Source organism: Erinaceus europaeus, chromosome 10, assembly GCF_950295315.1.
Source record: "Erinaceus europaeus chromosome 10, mEriEur2.1, whole genome shotgun sequence".
NCBI lineage: Eukaryota > Metazoa > Chordata > Mammalia > Eulipotyphla > Erinaceidae > Erinaceus > Erinaceus europaeus.
Genome location: NC_080171.1, coordinates 39,494,285 through 39,507,023, shown reverse-complemented (window position 1 = coordinate 39,507,023; position 12,739 = coordinate 39,494,285). Strand labels below are relative to the sequence as shown.

The 12,739-nt window shown below is 43.3% G+C and overlaps 1 protein-coding gene across 2 annotated transcripts in view; it reads left to right on the top strand.

Moving 5' to 3' along the window:
* Window positions 1-485: 485 nt before the first annotated feature.
* GCNT1 (glucosaminyl (N-acetyl) transferase 1) overlaps window positions 486-12,739 on the top strand; it is a 30,701-nt gene continuing 18,447 nt past the window's right edge. For both annotated transcript variants that reach the window (XR_009552006.1, XM_060199544.1), the window contains exon 1: window positions 486-631. The gene's annotated coding sequence lies outside the window, so the exon portion shown is untranslated. The remainder of the gene's footprint in view (window positions 632-12,739) is intronic.

Below are 12,739 nucleotides of genomic sequence, written 5' to 3'. Positions count from 1 at the left end.
CCCTCCCTCTCCTCTCCTCCCCTTCCCACCCCTCTTCTCCCCTTCCCTTCCCACCCCTCTTCTCCCCTCTTTTTTCCTCCCCACCCCTCCCTTCTCCCCTCTCCTCTCTTCCCCACCCATCTTCTCCTCTCCCCTCCCCTCTCCCCTCCCCTCTCCCTTCCCCTCTCCCCTCCCCTCCCCTCCCCTCTCCACTCCCCTCTCTCCTCCCCTTCAACAGTTTCATTTAAAATATCATAGGAAACACTAAGTGCTTCATTCTCTGCATCCGATGAAGAGGGCATACAATTCTAATAATAATAATAATAAGCCCTACCTACTCCTGCACTGGAGAATTAGGATCCAGAACCGGTTTGAGAAAGCTAAGTACCAGATACCCAAGAGGGCGCGCTGACCTCGGCCAACATCCAACTGCCCCAGCCCCGGAGGTGAGCAGACGGAGATGCAATGGGCGGGGCCTAGATGGGAGGACCCAGGGGTGTGGCGTGCCGCGGGGTTGGAGGCTCGGAAATCGTCCCGCGCCTTCCCCGAGCGCCCCGAGCGCATCGCGGGTAGAGTGCGCTGCTGGCGAGGTGCTGCGGGCTGCGTTCTCTGCCGACTGGCGGCGGGGTCACTCACCCTCTCCAGCACCCAGGTAACTGACTCCGCGCAGGCTCTCCTGCTCGGCCGCCCAGTGTGTGTGAGAGGGAGGGGGCCAGCTCTCAGTTTGGGCCCAGTTGCCCCGGGCGCCGCGGAGAAAGTGGAAGCGGGGCGCGGGCCGGAGGGAGCGGAGGCGGGGAGCCAGCAGGGCTCTCTCCGTCCGCGGTCTGCTTGTTCCAACGCGAAGAGCCTGGCCCGGGACTCGGGCGCCTGTGTCACCTGGAAGCCGTTCTCTGGTCCCCCCCCCCCCCCCCCCCGGGTACGCGGAGTGAGCAGGAGCTGAGGAATCGGGGCACTTGGCTAAGAGCGTGGATGGGCTGCGAGCGGGCTGCTAGTGGCCGCCAGCCCCGGGGGCATTTCAGTTAATCCTAATCCAAACCTGGGCACTGGGCACACTTGCCCCGATCGTGCCGTTATAGAGAAGCGGCCTTCTGAGAGATGAATGACTCACCCTGGTGCAAACCTTTAGCATAAGGGACCCTGGTCTGTGGGCTCCGCTGTCCTGCTTCTCCCACTTCTCCCTTTCTAGCCTGCGCGCCGCTAGGAAATTCGAGTTGCTACTGGGCCTATTATGAAAATGTCTCCTTTAAACGCATCCTATGCCATTCTTTCTTTTCCTCTTTTATTTTTTTCCTTTTCTTTCCTTCCCTCCCTCCTTTCTTCTTTTTATTTTGTTTGCACCCAGTTTCTCATTTCGTCCAGTGAGTTGGCTTTCTGAAGGGGAAGGTCCTCCCTCCCTCCCCCCCCACTACACAGCTTACAGGTCCCCCCCCCCCCTTCCACACACACTACACAACTCGCAGGTTCTTGCAGTCTGAGTTCTCCCGATGCTGCCACACACTTCTGCCTTTCCCAGAGGATGAGGTCACCCTCACAGTTAGGCTGAATCTTTATGGGCCGCCCAGGTGGAGGTGAGCCTCCTGCCCACTCTGGGCTTTGTTCTGGAAAAGTAAGAGAGGTGAATCAGGGTGTAGTAGGTTTGGGGAAATCTATAGTATTCTTGAAATGAGGCCATGCATGACTGCTGCTTTTTGTGGCCTGGATTTGGTGTGTGGTAGGTGAGTGATTTGGTCAGGTGGAGTACCTGTACCCCAAGACAGATTTGTTTTTCGGGAGGTAAGAGGAAGGGTGAATAGTTTTTAAGATCAGAGTAAATTAGCTCCTGGAAGCCTAGGCAGTTCCAGAAAACACCTATGATCCCATGCTTTAGTAGTAGATTTCTGTTCTGGCTAGAAAGATAACTCCAGCTTTGTGGATATCTGCTGTTGCACTGTGGATTTTTTTCAAGATATTAGTATTGTTTAGTTCGTAGAAATGGTTAGTTCTTTAGTATCTTTCAGTTCTTAGAAATGGTTAGCTTCTCGACCTTAAAAAGAAAGGCAGTGTAGTGGGTTAAGCGCATGTGGTGCAAAGCTCAAGGACCAGTTAGAGCCCCCCCTTCCCTGCCGGGAGTTGCTTCACAGGTGGTGAAGCAGGTCTGCAGGTGTCTTATCTTTCACTCCCCCTCTCTGTCTTCCCCTCCTCTCTCCATTTCTCTCTGTCCTATCCAACAACGACGACAACAATCATAACTACAACACTAAAACAACAAGAGCAACAAAAGGGAATAATTTTTTTTAATTGGGGTGGGGTGGGGGTGTTGGTGCACCTGGTTAAGTGCACACATCACCGTGGCAAGGACAGGTTTGAGCCCCTGCTCCCCACCTGCAGGGGGAAGCTTCACTAGCAGTGAAGCAGGTCTGCAGGTGTTTCTCTTTTTCTTTCTTTCCCTCCCCTTTCTTCCTTTTTTTCCCTTTCTTTCTTTCTTTCTTTCTTTCTTTCTTTCTTTCTTTCTTTCTTTCTCCCTACCTCTCCTTCTCCTCTCACTAGTGGCGAAGCATCTCTACAGATGTTTTCCTCTCTTTCTTTCATTCCCTTTTCAGTTTCTATCTGTCCTATCTAGTAAAAATAGAAATAAATAAATAAATAAAAAAGGAAAAAAGCAGCCACCAGGAGCAGTAGATTCGAAGTGTAGGCACCTTAGTATTAAGGCATTCCCTTTGGGGGGGTGGACTTGAATGTGGTCTTCTTCATAGCAAAGCAGGCACACTATCCAGGTGAGTTACTTTTTGTCAGCCTAATTACACTTCACTCACAGATCATTTCCATGTCTAGTTTAGTTGCTTAATATAGGGACAGGTGTTTTTTAGGAGAGCTACTGTTTACAAATTCTGACCATGTAATGCATAAGAGAGTTATGTGTGCCTTGGTTGGTCCCAGGTGAACTGTAAGAGAATTTACTTAAGTCTGGATGGGTGTGGCCATCCCCTCTCTGTAACCACACAAGAATGTGGGCTCAGTATGGACAGAGCTGAGCTTTTATACCCTAGTTAGCAATTCTTTATTTATACCAGAGCACTGCTAAGCTCTGGTTTATAGTGGAGAAGAGGGTTTAATCTGGGATCTTTGGAACTTCAGGCATGGCAGTCTTTTTGCATAACCACTTTGCTATTTCCTCAGCTCCAACATCTTTATCTTAGAAAGGAAAGGAAATTGATTTTAAATATAAAGTTATTTTAAAACTTTATCTATTTGAAAGGCCCTTTTTATAAGATAGAAAGAAAGGTCAAAGCAGCTGGCTGGCCTCTTGTGTTGCCAGGAATTGAACATGGGACCTCATATTTCATATTAGAGTCCAGAACTCTATCACTGTGCCACCTCCTAGGCACCTTGACTGTTTTTTAGCTGGGGCCTCACTCGTGCAATTTCACCACTCCTACGCTGCTTTTTCATTTTGTTAGAAGGGTAGAGGGAGAGATACAAAAGTACCAGATTGGACCTCAGTGCTGTGGCACTTCTGTGTGGTGCCAGGACTCAGTCTGGACCACACATAGCAAAGCAGGTGCCCTACTCAGTGAACTGTTCTTCTGCTCCTACTTTATTTTTTCTTTCCTTTTTAAAAAAAATGTTTTATGGGAGACTGGCGGTAGCGCAGTGGGTTAAGTGCACATGGCACGAAAAGCAAGGATCGGTGTAAGGATCCCGGTTCAAGTCCCCAGCTCCCCACCTGCAGGGTAGTCGCTTCACAGGTGGTGAAACAGGTCTACAGGTGTCTGTCTTGCTCTCTCTCCCTCTCTTGTTTTCCCCTCCTCTCTCCACTTCTCTCTGTCCTGTCCAGCAATGACGACATCAATAACTATAACAATAATAATTACAACAATAAAACAAGGGCAACAAAAAGGAATAAATAAATAAAATATATTTTTTAAATGTTTTATTTATTTATTTTGAATAGAGACAGAGAAAGTGAGGGAGAAGGAGGAAATAGAGAGGGAGATAGAGAGGTGCCTGCAGCACTGTTCTATCACTCATGAAGCTTCTCATGCAGATAAGGACAAGGGCTAGAATCTGGGTCCTTGTGCAGTGTAATATATGCACTTTACAAGGTGCACCATTGCCCAGCCTCATTTTTTTTTTTTCCTTAAGGGAAAGAGAACCAGAGCATCACTCTGCCACATGAGATGCCAGGGATAGAATTCAAGGTCCCATGCCCCACTTCCTGGGCCACCTTACCTTATTATCATTATTTTTGAAACACAAGGAATCACATGGCATTTGGGTCATGCACTGTCTGTTTTCAAACATCAAGATGATTACATTATCAGGTGAATGAAAAAAAAAATCTGTGATGTAGCTATTGTACACTTTATGAAACAAAGTGGTAGGGAATAATAATACTATTGAAAATCATTTTCTGGTTCTCAGGTCTGGTTTTTTTTAAAATTTATTTATTGGGGAATTAATGTTTTACATTCGACAGTAAATACAATAGTTTGTACATGCATAACATTTCCCACTTTCAGGTCTGGTTTTTAATGAGGTATACAGTATTATAGATGTCTTGAGTAGTTCTTTTCTGACCCAATCATGGAATCATGTCACTGTTTTTATATTCTGATAATGTTATAACCATGGTGCTAGATCAGTATGTCAAATGCTTAAATCCCTGTCATAAAAAGGGAATTCCAGGCTGACAAAATAGCTCTTGTATGTAGTGTGCTACTTTGCCATGTGCATGATCCAAGTTTGAGGCTGGGTCTCACTGCATTGGAGGAAGCTTAGGTGCTATGGTCTCTTTGACTCTGTCTGCCTTTCTGTCTCTTTATCTGAAAAGGACAGCCTATAGCAGTGAAACTCCAGCAATGAGAGAAGAGGGAATATAAATATATATATGGAACATTTCTCCTGGGCCTCTCTCTTTTAGTTGTATATAGCTTTGACCTAGTACCCATGGCCTAGCACTGTTTTATTTCTTTGCTGCCTATGTGTGGCAAATATCTTATATATTTAGGTCATATATATTTTTTCTTGATTAGAGTGTTAATGATTTAACGACCATAATTTTTTAACCCTGGTGCTTTGGACACTTTATCAGGCTGTCTTCTGTTGTGGAGGTTGCCCATGGTGCACTGTAAGATATTCAGCAGCATTTCTAGTCTCTCCTAAATGCCAGGACCCTCCCTACAGTCACAACAACCCAAAATATCTCTAGACATTGCTGAATATCCCTCAGAGGCCAAAGTCATATCTAGTTAGGAAAAAAAAGAAAAAGAATCAACATTTTAAATGCTCTAGATACTTAAAAGCTGGATTAGAAACAACACAATCACCTTAAAGTTCTAATGACCAGAGAAGGTATTTGTTAAGTTTAAGCAAACATCTGATATTTTAAAGCATCAATATAACAAAATGTCTAAACAGTTTCCCAGATAGGCAGGACAATGGATAAATCATTGCATTCTTAAATATGAGGTCCAGAGTTCTATACCATAGTGCTGTTCTACTTCTCTCTCCCTTTCTCCTCTTTTTCCTGCCCACCCTCCCATTTTAAGTAAATCTTTAAAAAAAATAGGTGGGGCTGGGTGGTACCCCAGCGGGTTAAACACACATGGCACGAAGTGCAAGAATCCACACGAGGATCCCTGTTCGAGCCCCAGCTCCGTACCTGCAGAGGGGTCGCTTCACAAGTGATGGAGCAGGTCTGCAGATGTCTATATTTCTCTCCCCCTCTGTCTTATCCTTTCTCAGTTTCTCTTTATCCTATCCAACAACAGCAATAGCAATGACAACAATAACAATAACAGCAACAACAAGGGCAACAAAAATGGGTTGAGGGGAAGGCCTCCAGGAGCAGTGGATTTGTAGTACAGACACTAAATCCCAGCAATAACTCTAAAAGCAAAAAAAAAAAAAAAAAAAAAAAAGACTGAAGTATTCTGTGAATCACCAAATGTTCAGTGCAGCTGTTAAATTTTATAAAGTTTAAAATGTTGAAAAACATAAATGAATTGTACAGTAGTTTTTCTGTTTCCCCTTTTAGTAAATGTGATGCCTGTACTATTTGATTACAGCACCATTCAGCTCTGGCTGTTGGTGGTGTTGGGAAACCCAACCTAGGGTTGTTTGATTGCAAGTCTTGTTGCTAATGTTTGGAACATATCTTTTAATTATTTTTAAATGATGGAGAATCAGTGGGCCAGGCCTGTTAGTAAAACTGACATGTAATAATAAAAACCAAAACAAAAAATTGTGAGCAAAAATTTCCCTATGGAAATTCACTGAAAAAATGTATTAAGAATAGGATTTAGGGGCCAGCAAAATAATTCACTGGGCTATCATGCTGTGCCATGTGCTCAACCCAGGTTCAGATGCAGTCCCTGCCATACTGGAGGAAGGTTTCTTTCTCTCATTATGCCTCTCTGCCTGTCAAAGTCAACCTGAAGTAGTGGAGCTTATCAATGACAGGAGAAAAAAAGAGAATAGAATAAGATTTAGTTCTAAGAAAAATTAAAAATTTCTTAGTTACCAGCAGTAACTAAGACAACTATGTGTTTTTTTGGCCTGAGAATTTGTAATTTTATTCAAAATCCCCACACATGTAAACAATTTGTTGAACATGTAACCAACCCTCTCTTTTAGGCCTCACACAAGTGAGATCAGGAGGTTGAAGCACACACAGCCCTGGGTTGATACTGTATCTCCTTAGTTAGTTAGGAAAACATGGGCCTCTTCCAGGAATCAAGCTAATTTCTAAGACTCAGGACTGGCTTTCCAATGGGACTCTGTTAAAAATAAACAGCAACAACAACAAAAAATATCAAGATGACAACAGAGCAGTCTGAAAGGTGGTGCAGTAGATAAAACTTTGGATCAGAAACATGAGGTCCTGAGTCTGATCGCCAGCATCAAGTATGCCAGAGTGATGCTCTAGTTCTCTCTTCCTTTCTTTTTCTCATAAATAATAAACAGTATTTAAAAGAAAAAAGATGGCAACTAAGATTTTGTGAGAATTATAGTGGTTGTTGGTTGGGACTGGGATGACCAAACTTTGGTGCTGGGTGTGGTGTAAAACACCCCTGTAAACTTACAGTACTATAAACTATTATTTAATCACTAAATAAAGAAAGAAGAAAAAAAAACAGATGGCATAAGACAACAGAGTATTAGACAAAGCATGAGGCCCTTTGAGACTGCAGAGTCTGCAAATCCATGAAGCTGGCCCTGGTGAAAATGTCTGTAATTCAGAAGAGGTTTGTGACCACATATGCAGATTTCAGAATGAAGTGTTACAGCTGTCATGAAACATCCAGAGTTTTTTATTCATTATTATACTAACATTTTCTTTCTCTCCCTCTTTCTTTCTCTCTTTCTTTCTTTCTTTTTTTCCTCTCTTTCCCTCCCCCCCCCTTTTTTTTAACCAGAGCACTGCTCAACACTGGCTTATGGTGGTTCAGGGCCTTTATTTTTGTTAAATTTTATTTGTGCTTTCATAATGGTTTATAAAATTATAAGATAGTAGGGATATAGTTCCACATAGACAGCCAAATATCTGTGCTCCCTCTCACCATGGCCCTCCACCCCACCCCCCCATCCCCACCTAGGGGCCAGTCAGGAGCTAATCAGGAGCCTTGAATGTAATCGGTAGTAAATGCACTGAAGTTTCTAAGAAATTCCTCCCGTGATTGATTTTTTTTTTCTTTTGGCAGAGAAGTAGCCAATTTATTTGTGAGGGTTATGGGCACCCAACATTCATTCAATGACTGTTAGGTGCTGGGCACTGTCAGGTCTGGAGCTCTATTTCTGAGTAAGATGGAGGATTCCTTTCTTTACGAGTCCTCTAATCCAGTGATTATAGGGAAAGAAACAGACAAACATGATGTCACAATCATACAGTGCCAGGTGAACATTTAACCTGGGGACCTAACCTAGTTTAGAGAAAGGGAATAGTTAACTTTTGATAGTACTGCTGTTAATTATGTTATCCCAAGAAAAGAGGAATGATGGTAACTGATATTCCAGATGATACTTGGTTCTGCCAAGGGGGCAATGTGACAAGGCAAAATTAAAAAAAAAAAAAGAAAAGAAGAAAAGTTTTGGGGAAAGAAAGGAAGGAAGGAAGGAAGGAAGGAAAGAAGGAAGGAAGGAAGGAAGGAAGAGGTATTTAAAACTATGCCTGGGAAATGAGTAGGAAGTAGTCAGGTTAATTTGGAACTAAAGTTCTGAACTGATAGGGATGAGGTCAAGGCAGGAGTGTGGCTTGCATGAGACTTCCTAGGTAAATTTGAGATTTAGGACCTTAATGGGAAGGTAATAGGAATCCACTGAAGGGCTTAAATGGGAGAAATGATTAAACTTGGCTGCTATATTTATTTATTTATTTATTTATTTATTTATTTATTTATTGCCCCCAGGGTTACTGCTGGGGCTTGGTTCCTGCACTACAAATCCACTGCTCCCAGAGGCCATTTTCCCCATTTATGTTGCCCTTGTTATTGCCGTTGGTATTGTTATTGTTGCCATTGCTTTTTTTGTTGGCTAGGACAGAGAGAAATTGAGAGAGGAGGGAAAGACAGAGAGGTGGAGAGAAAGATAAGACACCTGCAGATCTGCTCCACCACCGATGAAGCGATCCCCCCTGCAGGTGGGGAGTTGGGGGCTTGAACTGGGATCCTTGTGCCTGTCCTTGTTCTACTGCCTGGCCCCCAGACCCAGCTGTTTTAAATGATTGTCTTTGTTATTGTGTGGGGATGGGTTGGAGGGGTAAGCCCCCTTAATAAATCTATCATGCTTTCTGTGCAAACAAGATTTCTCTGCTGGGTGGACCAATTAGAAAAGATGCACTGCTTTGTTCCAGCTGGGCCAGCCTAGGCCACTTAGCCTGTCATTTTTCACAGCGGTCTTCACATTTCTGCAGAGGAGACAGTGGATATGAGTAAATAGTACTAAACTTTTGGAGTCAACTCAGCATGATGCACATGAGAGAGACTTTATAATTAAAATCAGCAAGGAAACCTACCTGCAGGTGTCTCTTTCTTTCTCCCTATCTCCCACTCTTCTCTCAATTTCTGTCTGTCTTATCAAAGAAGGGGGGAGGGGGAATCCCACCAGGAGCTGTGAATTAAGTCGTGCAGTCACCAAGCCCCAGTGATAACCCTGATGGCAATAAAAGCAAGCAAATAAACAAAAATTAGTAAGAAGACAGTGATTATTTAGATATAGCTGATGGAGAGATGGTTATCAAGGATAGGTCAGAAATTTCTGGTATAAATAACTGAGTGGCAGGATGGTAAAGCCATTTAGTCTTAGAGCATACTGGAAGAAGAGTAGGTTGGCACAAGGGAAGAAAATTGCATTTGGGCTTATTTGAGATAGAGTCAAGGAGGAGGCAAATGGTACTCATGAAAGAGAGCTGGAGTGGTAATACATGTTTGGGAGGGAAACAAAACAAAATAAAGACTTTTTTTTTGAGCTTTTGACTCTTGGGAAAGTGTTGTGGAAACTGTTGACTTAGCTTGGTTCCTGTATTGTAACAGATATATTATCTGGTCTTTTACCCCATGCTTGACGGTTTCTAAAATCTTTGGAATTCACTAGATGATAAAAACAGTGTTGGGAGGTTTGCATGCCATGCCAGAGGTAGATAGGGAAGCCCCACACCATTCTCTGTTTCTCTTCCATTTGGATGCCATTGAGTTGTTACCTTCATACTAAAATGATAGCACACAAAGTTATCTGGAATAATCTGAGCCATGCCAGCAAATTCTCTAGCCTGAAGGTAATCATGGGGATCTCAGAATTTGTAGTTGGCTTAGAAACCCAATTGTAGCTGGTATCAGATGGGATAAGGAGAACTGGAGGACTTGTGGGATTCAGTGCTTAATCTGCAGGCTAAGCACTAACCTGGGCATCTACAGAACTGAATGGATATCCGGTTGGTATCAGAATTTGTTAGTGATAGAAGGAAACCCTCCATATATATTTGATGTCAGAATTGTAAAAACAACTTGGCCATATATACCTGAGATATTCTCTCACCACCTTTTCTACAAGTCTTTCCCACTTTTGAATTTATAGTTGATGACTAGGTGGAGAACTTGAAACATCAAAGTCCCTAGTAGGGGAGGCTCCAGGAAAGGAAGATCCATTACTACCCCCCTTAATTATCATAGGAAACAAACAAACAAACAAAAAACTTCTCTACACTGACTTTTTCAGATAGAAAGTCAGTAAGATACCATGGCACCAAAACTTCCTTCAGTGTGGAAGGGGCTAGGCTCAACCCTGAGTCATGCCCATGACAAGGCACTAGTCTTAGTAAGCTATCTTGCTGGAACCCTTTCCCTTTCTCTTTCTCCTCCATTCTTTCTCCCTCCCACCCCCGCTCTACCCCCTCTTTGTCAGTGAGAGAGAACTAGAGCATTACTGGCACATGCAATGCTGGGTAGTAAACTGGTGACCCTGTGTTTTCAAGCCCAATGCTTTATCTACTACACTACTTCCTGGGCCACATAAAGGGCCTTTTCAAGCTCCTCTCTTCAGGTAGTACATTTCCATGTTCTCAATGTCATTATGCATTAGGAACAGTTGGGGGAAGTTTTAAACTTCCTGATGCTTAGGTTAAGTTCCAAATCAATTCTGGTAGGGAATTCAAGTGTGGTAATTCCTTACTGTTGTTGATAGGTTCTTGGAAATGGTGACTTTAAGCCCAAGGACCTTCAAGAGAATGTAGATCCTGTAATAACATCTGTTCTTTCAACATTTCCCAGGATTATTTTTTCTTTTTAAATATAGTGAACAGGTCTCACTGATAACACAGACTGGGAAATATTAATACAGCTTAATTTATTTTTTAAATGCTTAGAAGTAAGAAATAGAAATACAGAGAAGGGCAAGTCGGGTGGTAGTGCAGCAGGTTAAGCGCACGTGGCACAAAGCACTAGGACCTGCATAAGGATCCTGTTTCAAGCCCCTAGCTTCCCACCTGAAGGGTGGGGGGGGGGGGGCGCGCTTCACAGGCAGTGAAGCAGGTCTGCAGGTGTCTATCTTTCTCTCTCCCTCTCTGTCTTCCCCTCCTTTCTCCATTTCTTTCTGTCCTATCCAACAATGACAACAACAATTATAACTACAACAATAAAACAAGAGCAACAAAAGGGAATAAATAAATATTTTTTTTTAAAAAAAGAAATACAGAGAAGGCCTTACATTTTTGTTCAATTGGCCAAAAGATCTCCATCTGCATCTGACTTTGGAAGCCAAGCTATTGACAGTGATTTCAGCCTCATTTCCATACACAGTTGGCAAATACAAAGGGCTGGAGATGTGTGAGCTACTAGAGCTTCACTGCTCTGGGCTGACTTTTCCAGATAGAGACAGATAACAGGGGCAATGCACAGCCCCACAGTGATGCTTCCTTCATTGTGGTGGGGACTGACTTGAACTTGGATCACAAGCATGACAAGGCAGGTGCATTCTCTAGCTGAGCATCCTTCTGGTTCTATTAATGTATTTTTACTCAGGTTTTAGAATTTACCTGTCTGATAGGGGCCTTGAGTTGAGATTAATGAACTGGTCTGAATTAACCTGTCTATACACAGTCAGCAGTTAGTAAGGTAAAACTACATTTGGAAAATGAAAGGACATCTTCAGGGACTCCCCTCCACTTGTTCCCTCTGCTGGCCTTGCTTTTTTGAAATAAATAGTTAAGACCAATTATAAGACTTATTCTGGGAGGAGGTTCCAGGAAGGAGCGAGCCCTGACCCAGGACACAGGAAAATCTGTGGGCCTGGGATCCCTCCCTCCTTGCCCCTGAATTCCATATTCTGACTCTTCAGCCCTCCCCTTCCTTCTACATACTTCCTTCTTCTTTCTCTATACATAATGACTCCTTTTAGAGAGTTGGGAGATTAATACGAATGATAGACTCCGATTTCCAGTTGGTGATTTCCATAACAATAAGGGCTTTCCCCTTTTGACACATGATGGTGTAACAGTTTGGTTTTCTGTGCTTCCAGGCAGCCGTCCCATATTTAGTTTTAGTACCTTCAACCTAACAGTGTTGTGTCAATTCTCTCCCCCTCCTTTTTTTTGACCAAAGCACTGCTGGTACCAGGTACTGAACCTGGGACCTCAGGTGCCTTGGGCATGAAAATCTATTGCAGTCCTGTTCCCTTCAGCCTGTACATTTGCTTATAATCAGAGAACATAAGAGTTTAAAATAAGCAAGGTTAAAAAATAATGTAAATAATAAAATAAAGCACTATATAAGAAAAAGAAAATAGGTAAGGTTGTAAAAATAAAGATTTTAAGGAAAAAATGTCCAGATCAAACTTAGTACCTTCAGAGTAAAACAAACAACTTGTGTGGTAACTGCAGATATTTTGAGGCTTGTCCTTTGTGCTAAGTCGGGCCCATTAGTAAAGAAAGCAGTGTTGATGGTTTTGGAATCTGACAAAAGTCAGTCTTAAAAGGTATGGGGGGAGGCGGGCGGTGCCGCAGGGGCTTAAGAGGACATGGCAGGAGGACCAGCGTAAGGATCCTGGTTCCAGCCCTCAGCTCCCCAACTGCAGGGGAGTCGCTTCACAGGCAGTGAAGCAGGTCTGCAGTTGCCTATCTTTCTCTCCCTCCCTCTGTCTTTCCCTCATCTCTCAATTTATTTCTGTCCTATTCAACAACAATGACAGCAATAATAACAACAATGAACAAGGGCCACAAAGGGAAAAAAATAGCCTCTAGGAGCAGTGAATTCGTAGTGCAGGCACTAAGTCCCAGAGATAAACCTGGAGG